Genomic DNA, 8,058 nt, shown 5'->3' with positions numbered 1-8,058 from the left:
TGTCATAGATTTAGTGGGACTATAAATGTTGTTTAGATAGCAAACAAAGTGGAAAGGTGATGTACCCAGAAAGGTTGCAGACTTGGGTGGCATCCAGGGTACGTTTCACTAAAATTGCCAAGATTGGATGAATAGATTCATTTTTGGCCAAATTGTAGGCAAAGTGATGTATCGGTTCTTAGTGTCTGTTCAGCTTGATGTTGTCTACTGGAGATGATCATAATTTAAAATTTAAACAAAAAGGATTTATATTATGATTACCCGAACGACAGCTTCATCCCCCAGATTTTTCTCATTGTTGATGAGTTTTTGGTATCATATAATAGATCATATTTTTCTCATTTCCATCCTGAAATTTGACGCTCCATATCGAAGTATTTCCAAAAAATTATGACAAAATAGGCAAATGGTGGTCACCAAATTCCACACGCCTGGTAATTCTAGGCCAGGCCGAATGAACCATAAATCTGAGACGTTTCACTCCGATATCAGTTTGCATAGATAGATCAGAATTTATATAATAATATACACTTAAAACAGTTATATTTGTTACATGTTTTAGCTTTATTGAAAGCTTTGTGTTTCTAAGAAATGAGCTTTTTAATGTCAGGAGTAACCCAAGGTTTACTCTCTAGAATGCCTAACTGTACTACATGTAGGTATAACTGAATTAACACAAAGGAAAAAAAAGGCATAACTTAATAACACAATGAAAAAAAAGGCTTCAACAAAGCCATTCCAAAGAATATCATTGTCAACTAATTGGCAAAAAATTTAATAAAAATAAAACATGGGCTCGTCCGGGAGTTGAACCCGGCGCCTCTCGCACCCGAAGCGAGAATCATACCGCTAGACCAACGAGCCGGTTAGATGAGTAATGTGATATTCCTGCAATTAAACATTATTTGCAATATTAATACCATAAACAGGACCATCAATACCACCTGTATACTCATGATAATTGCAGAAACCATGACAACTGTTGCTGGGGAAAATGGCTTGATGGCAGAGATGTAGACTTGAGTCGTGTGACTTGGACTCGAGTCTGACTCAAGTCACTATTTTTGGGACTTGTGACTTGACTTGCAACTTTTGCAAAATGACTTGACTTACTTGTGACTTAGACAAAATGACTTGGACAAAATGACTTGTTACCAACGCAAGTCTGAGGTTACTTTCCTGTAAATTGAAATTTATGGATAGAATTTATGAATATTAATAGGCCTACAATTACATTAATGAATTATCCGCTGGCGGGCCTCGTGTCCGGCATAACCTGAACTGGAAGTGGAAATAAATAAATACATAAATATATAGTGCCCTCAATCAGCGACACAGGCTTGGCGTGGGAAGTAAAAGTATGTCGGGTTGAAAACTCAGAGTCCTGTCCCAGCAAACACAAAACTGGTGAATAGACTTGTAGTGACTTGTGACAAGTTGTGACTTACTTGCGACTTGACTTGTGATTTGATGACTTGTGACTTGACTTGACTTGCAACTTTTTTTAAATGACTTGACTTACTTGGGACTTGGACAAAAGGACTTGTGACTTGGACTTGACTTGCAAAAAATGACTTGTTGACATCTCTGCTTGATGGTAACAAAGTTGAAAAGATTCTTTTATTATTAAAATATACACCTGCTTCTACAATATAGCATGAAAATAAAGAAATATATAGGGGTTAAATAAATAAAACTAAAGACATTATCTTGTCAAGCATGATATGGGGAACATGAAAAAGATATAAGAGAGCGAGCCTCCCCTACTAATTTTTTTAATAAAAAAAATTTAAAAAACTCACAACATTATCTTGTCAAGTGTGATACGATGAACATGAAAAAAATATACAAGAGAGGCCCCCCCCCACACTAAATTATTAAATTAAAAAAAATCACAAAATAAATGAAAAATGTAAAATGTACATGCTATACATTGGCAAAATTAAAAGGAAATATTTCAGGGGCGAATTAGATAAAAAAAACATGAGATATCTTGTCAAGAATGATATTTGGGCGTAGTGGTATGGCGAAACGTCAGGACATGAACAGGAATATATGGCACACAGTGCTGTTTCGGGATGACAACCCAGAATGCAATTCGCACGTACCCAATGTATTGGCTTGCTAATTGTGCTAATTATTCACATTTACGTTGAAAATGTTCTTGTTTTCTCACATAGATGCATAAAGGGGACGATATTTGAAATTGTATGTAAGTTTGAAGACAATCTATATCCGAAACCAATAGGGTTACCCCCCCTTGAACTGTAGCAGTAAATACTATTTCTGCGGTTATGTTGTTTGTATGGTGAAAACACATGTTCATATATTACTGCACAATGCAGGCAATATATTATATCACTGTAAGTCAAACAATAAATTCCTAACACTCAAATGATGATTAGTCCTTCTCTAACAAATAAAACCATAACTTTGCCCTTATGTATAAAAGAGGCAGTCACCTGATCATGAAATTAAACTGTTTTAGGGAAATGTGATGCTTAAAATCAATGTCATAATCCCCAGGTCATAATAGATTCACATTTACAGTCAAAAAGATGACATGGGGGTGAGTATGCAGGTAATTACATATCCCCAAAAATATTATCTGTATGATGAAAACGGCAATATATATCAACCCTGCAGCTTCAAATGTTAGCAGATAGTCTCTTTTCAATGTTTCTTTTGATTTGTCTGCAGATGAGAGCGCTAAGCACGAAGGTGGAGTGAACATAGACTATATGTATAATGTTAGGAGTACATTAGCTAGTAGCTCCGAGCTCGCAGGTAATACATGCAGAGTCTTGTATTATGATGATAAAATAATATCCGTATGGAATATTATGACACTAGAGTGAAGTCAGCTAATCATAAAATCTATCAATTACGATATTAGATAATGCTACATGGCCTAGATCATGTACTTTCATCTTGCTTCAACATAAAAACATTGTTTTGGCAGAAAATCATCTTTGCCTTTGGCTATGTGTGCCTTGGGTAGTCTGCACGACTTTGTGAATGTTTAATGTTCTAAGACAGGAGGCAAGTTTCTTGTAATAATCAGGCTTTTTAGAGTTTGGGATAAAGAGCAACATAATTAATGAGCATATGAGTTGGTTGAGTTTCAGAGAGAAGATGTAAGGGAACAAACCAAAAGATCATAGATGCGATTACTATGAAAGGAACTCATTTTGCGAGAGGGTTAAAATTTTGATTATGTTTCTGTTATACTCTTATTCGTAATTTTTGCTTTCTCCAATTTCCTTACATGAGAAGTGAGTGGAGTAAATTTTGTAAGTGAACTAGTTACTTTTAGAGAGCGTCCTCAATCGTTTGGTTTATTCATTAACTCTAACACCCTTTCTGCTTTTTGTCAAAGGGGAAAGAAGGAAGGAAGAAGATGCAGAGGAAACTTGTTTTCTTTAGTCCCAGTTTGAACCAATGACCTCTCTGGTGTGGAAGACAAGACTGGGGATAGCAAGCCATTAGGGTTGCGCTGGCCCGGCCAGCATATTTCATGTGTATATATGAGTGCTCGGATGTTCACGCATTCCAGTCACGGATGCTTGTGCTTCCAGTCGGTTTGTGCTGTAGTCTTTTGTTTGTAGCGTTCAGGACGGTTAAAGTTAATTTAAGTCACCTTTCATTTTATGCATCGCACAAATATATTTCTAGAAATGCACTTATGAGAAAAGTTGGTTGGTTGGTTGGTTGATATACCAGTGGCAGCTCTACAGACGTCACCCAAAAACTTTGGTGAGCTGCTCCTGTGCAGTTGTGTCCATTATTAAGCTCTTAACTTGGGAACCTGGGTCTGAAATTTGAAACATTTTTAGGACATACAGTGCCTACTCCTGTTATGACAACACACAAAGATATAATGAGTGTATCAGAAGTCGCTCTAATCTGTCACAGTAGTTTTGCGCTTAAATGTACAAGTGGTGCATGTCACTTTTGAAACACCCCGTCATTAGCAAGCATAACCCAATCACATGCACAGTTGGTAGATGAAGGATTCAGTCTAATCTAGAAATATAAAACGGTTTGATGGGACTGATGATGATACACCATGCATCCTTAATTTACATCTAGAATGATGTAGAGGTTTGAGTTTGATGATGTGGGTGTGAGTAATGAAGGAAGGAGACTGGTGTATTAATGCCCTAAATTATGCTTCACAGGTTATTGAGTGGATTCATCAGGGTCTAATCTTGGGCAGTTTGAAAGTGATGCTGATTCTGATCCAGTGGTGTGGCGCCACAATTTTTTTGCTGGGGGGGGGCATTGAGGGGGCAAAGTGAACTTTTGTGCAAAATTATCGCAAAAAGGTGAAACTTTTGTAATTTGGGTATTTACTGGGGAGCAACAGGGGGGGGGCAAGAGTTCTGACTGGTGGGGTATTTGCCCCTTATGCCCCCCCTGTGGTGCCGCCACTGTTCTGATCTTTTAAAGGTTACAAAATATTTCATTTGACAAAATATTTTGCTTGTTTCAAATTTTCTATGTGTTGATAAGAAATACTTCCCAATCCTAATATTTTTGTGGTTTAATGGATTTACATATGATCACTCAGACCTCTTGTATTTCTTATGAAATTGATAAGCATGTTGTGTACAAAATTGGAGGCCATCCAATCCAAGAAATTCAGGGCCTGTGTATATTTTTAGAGTCATTTGACCCGAAGGCCCCTCTTATTTTGAGGCCTGAATATGATGATATTCAGATGTGGATCCACGTAGGATAAAATCTGGTCCATACCCACTCTAAAATTCACCAAAACATAGGAAATTAACTGGAACATAAGAAAAATCATGTCTAAATCAACCCAATTTCAGCCAATTCTAGCCTCTGTGCCCACCCCTTATTAACAATACTGTATCTGCCCCTGATATTAATGAACAGAACTCATATTGAGGTGTTTAACTCGTTATTTCTTCCTTTCAAAATTTTTCCTGCAAAGGGTCAAATGGGGTCAAAAAGGTTTTAATAATAGTATTTATTGTCTTGTACAGATATATGGACCAATAATTATGAAATTTGTATTGGCATTAATACTAAAATCCCTTTTAGGGCTCATATTGAAATACCCTACCACGTTTTCACACAGAAAGAAGGCAGGATTCCCCTCGCTAAGCGCGCGCCTCAGGAAAGTTCGGTCATAAAGCGGATGGATTATATGCATCAGTGATACACCCTGCCCAGGATTTTAACAAAAGAAGGCTAGCACAGGAAAGCTGCAGGATGGTGCACACCTTCCTGTGTAAGGGAATTTCAATATGAGCCCTTACAGAGAAAAAGATGATCAACACAAAAAGATGGGTATTGTCACTATTGTGTGCAGTGAGTGGATCAGTGAAGGATTTAATGTCGATAAAAGTACATTAGTGTTATAAAAGTATGATTGATAGCAACATTGAAGGTAATAAAGAATTTCAGTGTTCTTTCAAGAGATTTATCAGAACCTTTAATTAAAAGTATCAGAACATGCATGTCAAGGCTTGATTTGTATTTTTATTTTCTAAGGATCATTTCCAGAGGATGTTTAAAGGCATTCCCATAACCCAATGGGGTTTCTGATCTTGGTGTGTCTGGCTTTTGTACACATGTGGACAGGACAGTGGATCATACCTTGCATTGGGATTGTGTGCAAATATCTGTTTTCATCCTTTTATTTAACATTCAAAACATTGAGACTTATGAATAAAATTAATGCAGTGGGACAATATGAATGTTTCCTGTAAGAAAGTCAAATATAAGTCTCAACTATTAGCTCATTGGCTGCAGTTTTAAAATTACCATTTTGTGTGTGTGGCAATGGGGACTTTGCCTTTAAAATTAGGTTATATTGATCAAATTTCCCAATCATACTGCATTGTAGGAATGCCTTTAAGCCTCCTCTGGATCATTTCATTTCATAATATACACTACTGTATTTTATCAATTGAATTTATGAGACATTAGTTTGCTTCATAGGTAGAACAAGGTCAGTTTGCTGTTTCAGAAAATTAGAAAAAAAATCATCAATTTTAAATCAGATTTTTGCATTTTTGATAAGAAAATGGTTGTGTTAAAGGTCCGTAACCCGATCGACAGCATCATCCCCGATTTTTTTTTCATTGTTGATGAGGTTTTGGTATCACATAATAGATACTATTTTTCTCATTACTATCCTGAAATTTGGCGCTCCAAGTCGATGTATTTCGAGAACTCATGAAACACAGCGTTTTTACAGGCTACCGGTTTGTAAAAATAAAAATTACTTCGGATTTCTGGGTAGGGAATTAATTGCGAACCATCGAGACGGTATGCCGATTTAGTTATAAAAACTCCGTGATGTACATCGTGGGCTAAATTGCTCAATCAGTTAGCGGCTGTGCGTTACCGAGAGGTACCGGTTCAAAATCTCGTGTCGGAAGATTTTTTTCCTCTCCATTTTAACCCAAACTTTTTATATTCATTTGAAATGTACATATTTGCAAGGGGAAATATACATTGTTTCCTTTTTTTTTTTTTTTGTACGAAAACAACAACAAATATTTTCCGTTCAATACGGGCCGGGCATTATACAGCATGTCAGCATCCCGGTCAGCATTAAATCATCTGAACGGGAATTGTTGTTGCTTGCTTGCCTGCCCAGAATGCAATTCACGTATACCAAGGTGTTGGATTGCAAATTTGGCTATTTATTCACATTTACGCTGAAAATGCTCTCGTTTTTTCACAAAGCAGCATAAAGGGGGCGATATTTGATATTATTATGTAATTTTAAAGACAATCCATATCCAAAACCAATAGGGTTACCACCCTTTAATATTTACACTGCAAGTGATAGGATTGAACCCTGTATAATAAAGGCAAAATGTCACATTCTGTTTGGGGAGTTTGTCCATTATCCTTTCCTACGATTGATGTTTTATACACTTTTTCTGAGATCGCTGATTGAACCAGGGACTCCCTTTTGAAGAGAGCGATCGCTCTCCACTGCTCTCCTTAAATCTGGTATAGGAGAGTGATTTTTAGCTCTCCTTAATTTACCATTCTCTCCTTACATTTAATTGTAAATGCTCTAAACAGCTCTCCTTTAAGGCCCCAGAAGAGCTATTTAACTGCAAATTACAAAAGACAGTCCCTTTTGAAACTTTAATTATTTTGTACCATTTTTGTTTTAAAAAAGTTTAAAGCAGCTTTTGTTGTATTTACCTAATTCAAGGATTACCTGCAAAAATTGAAAAATGGTTTATGGCTAGTGGTAGAGATTGTAGCCAAGGAAATATTGCATGAATCTGTCAGACTGCATTAAGCCCGATCCTGAATCCTTAAAAGCATGTGGGGGTCTGCATCTCCTTTTAAGATCATTCTACCAACCTTGATTTTCCAGCAGCCAATCAGTTGAACATTGTTCAACTTTTTCATGGACCGAAATTTCCACCAGCGATGAGAATTTTCACCGCTGAGCTCGTAAAAACCTGGCTCAGATTACAGTTTTTATAGCATCGCAGCATCGCATCGCGCTGCGATGTGGAGTCAGGATCGGGCTTTACGCATCACACATGATGCGGTAAACTAAGCTCTAACTCTAACCTTCAAGCATGAGGAGATATTAAAGTCCATGGTCAGAATTATTTTGTATCTTTTATAGACTATAAAACTCCTTTCCTTGCTATATTTCACAATGATACTGTGAGTGCGATCCCTCTAAATAATATTGGTTGCTCATCACTGAACAAAGTTTTTGAGAATGAAACAATAAAATGAGTATGCTAAACATAATTATGTGCTATCTACTGCCCTCTATCATTTTTCACTTTCAAAAATTCAACTTACAATATTGGCAGTGTGTTTGTTAGGTTTATGGGATTTTTTCATGCACATAACATTCATTCATTCATTTACTCAACATGAAGTTATCTTTCTTCCACCTGAAAGTGTACTATTGAATGTGCCGGTGTCATGGTGTGTGCATATTTAATAAGTGTGTCACAATGTCTTTGTTACGCTCTGATAATCAGATACGTGTAGGCCTTTATACTACGTGACCAAGCAGTGTTTGAAACCAAC

The 8,058-nt window shown here is 36.7% G+C and overlaps 1 non-coding gene across 1 annotated transcript; it reads right to left on the bottom strand.

Moving 5' to 3' along the window:
• Nucleotides 1-792: 792 nt before the first annotated feature.
• Nucleotides 793-864, bottom strand: Trnap-cgg (transfer RNA proline (anticodon CGG)). Its single transcript has one exon. It is a non-coding gene; the product is annotated as a tRNA-Pro (tRNA).
• Nucleotides 865-8,058: the final 7,194 nt, after the last annotated feature.

The sequence above is a fragment of the Amphiura filiformis genome, chromosome 3 (assembly GCF_039555335.1).
Source record: "Amphiura filiformis chromosome 3, Afil_fr2py, whole genome shotgun sequence".
Taxonomy (NCBI): Eukaryota; Metazoa; Echinodermata; class Ophiuroidea; order Amphilepidida; family Amphiuridae; genus Amphiura; species Amphiura filiformis.
Note: the sequence above shows the minus strand (reverse complement) of the source record. Positions and strands in the feature narration are given on the sequence as shown.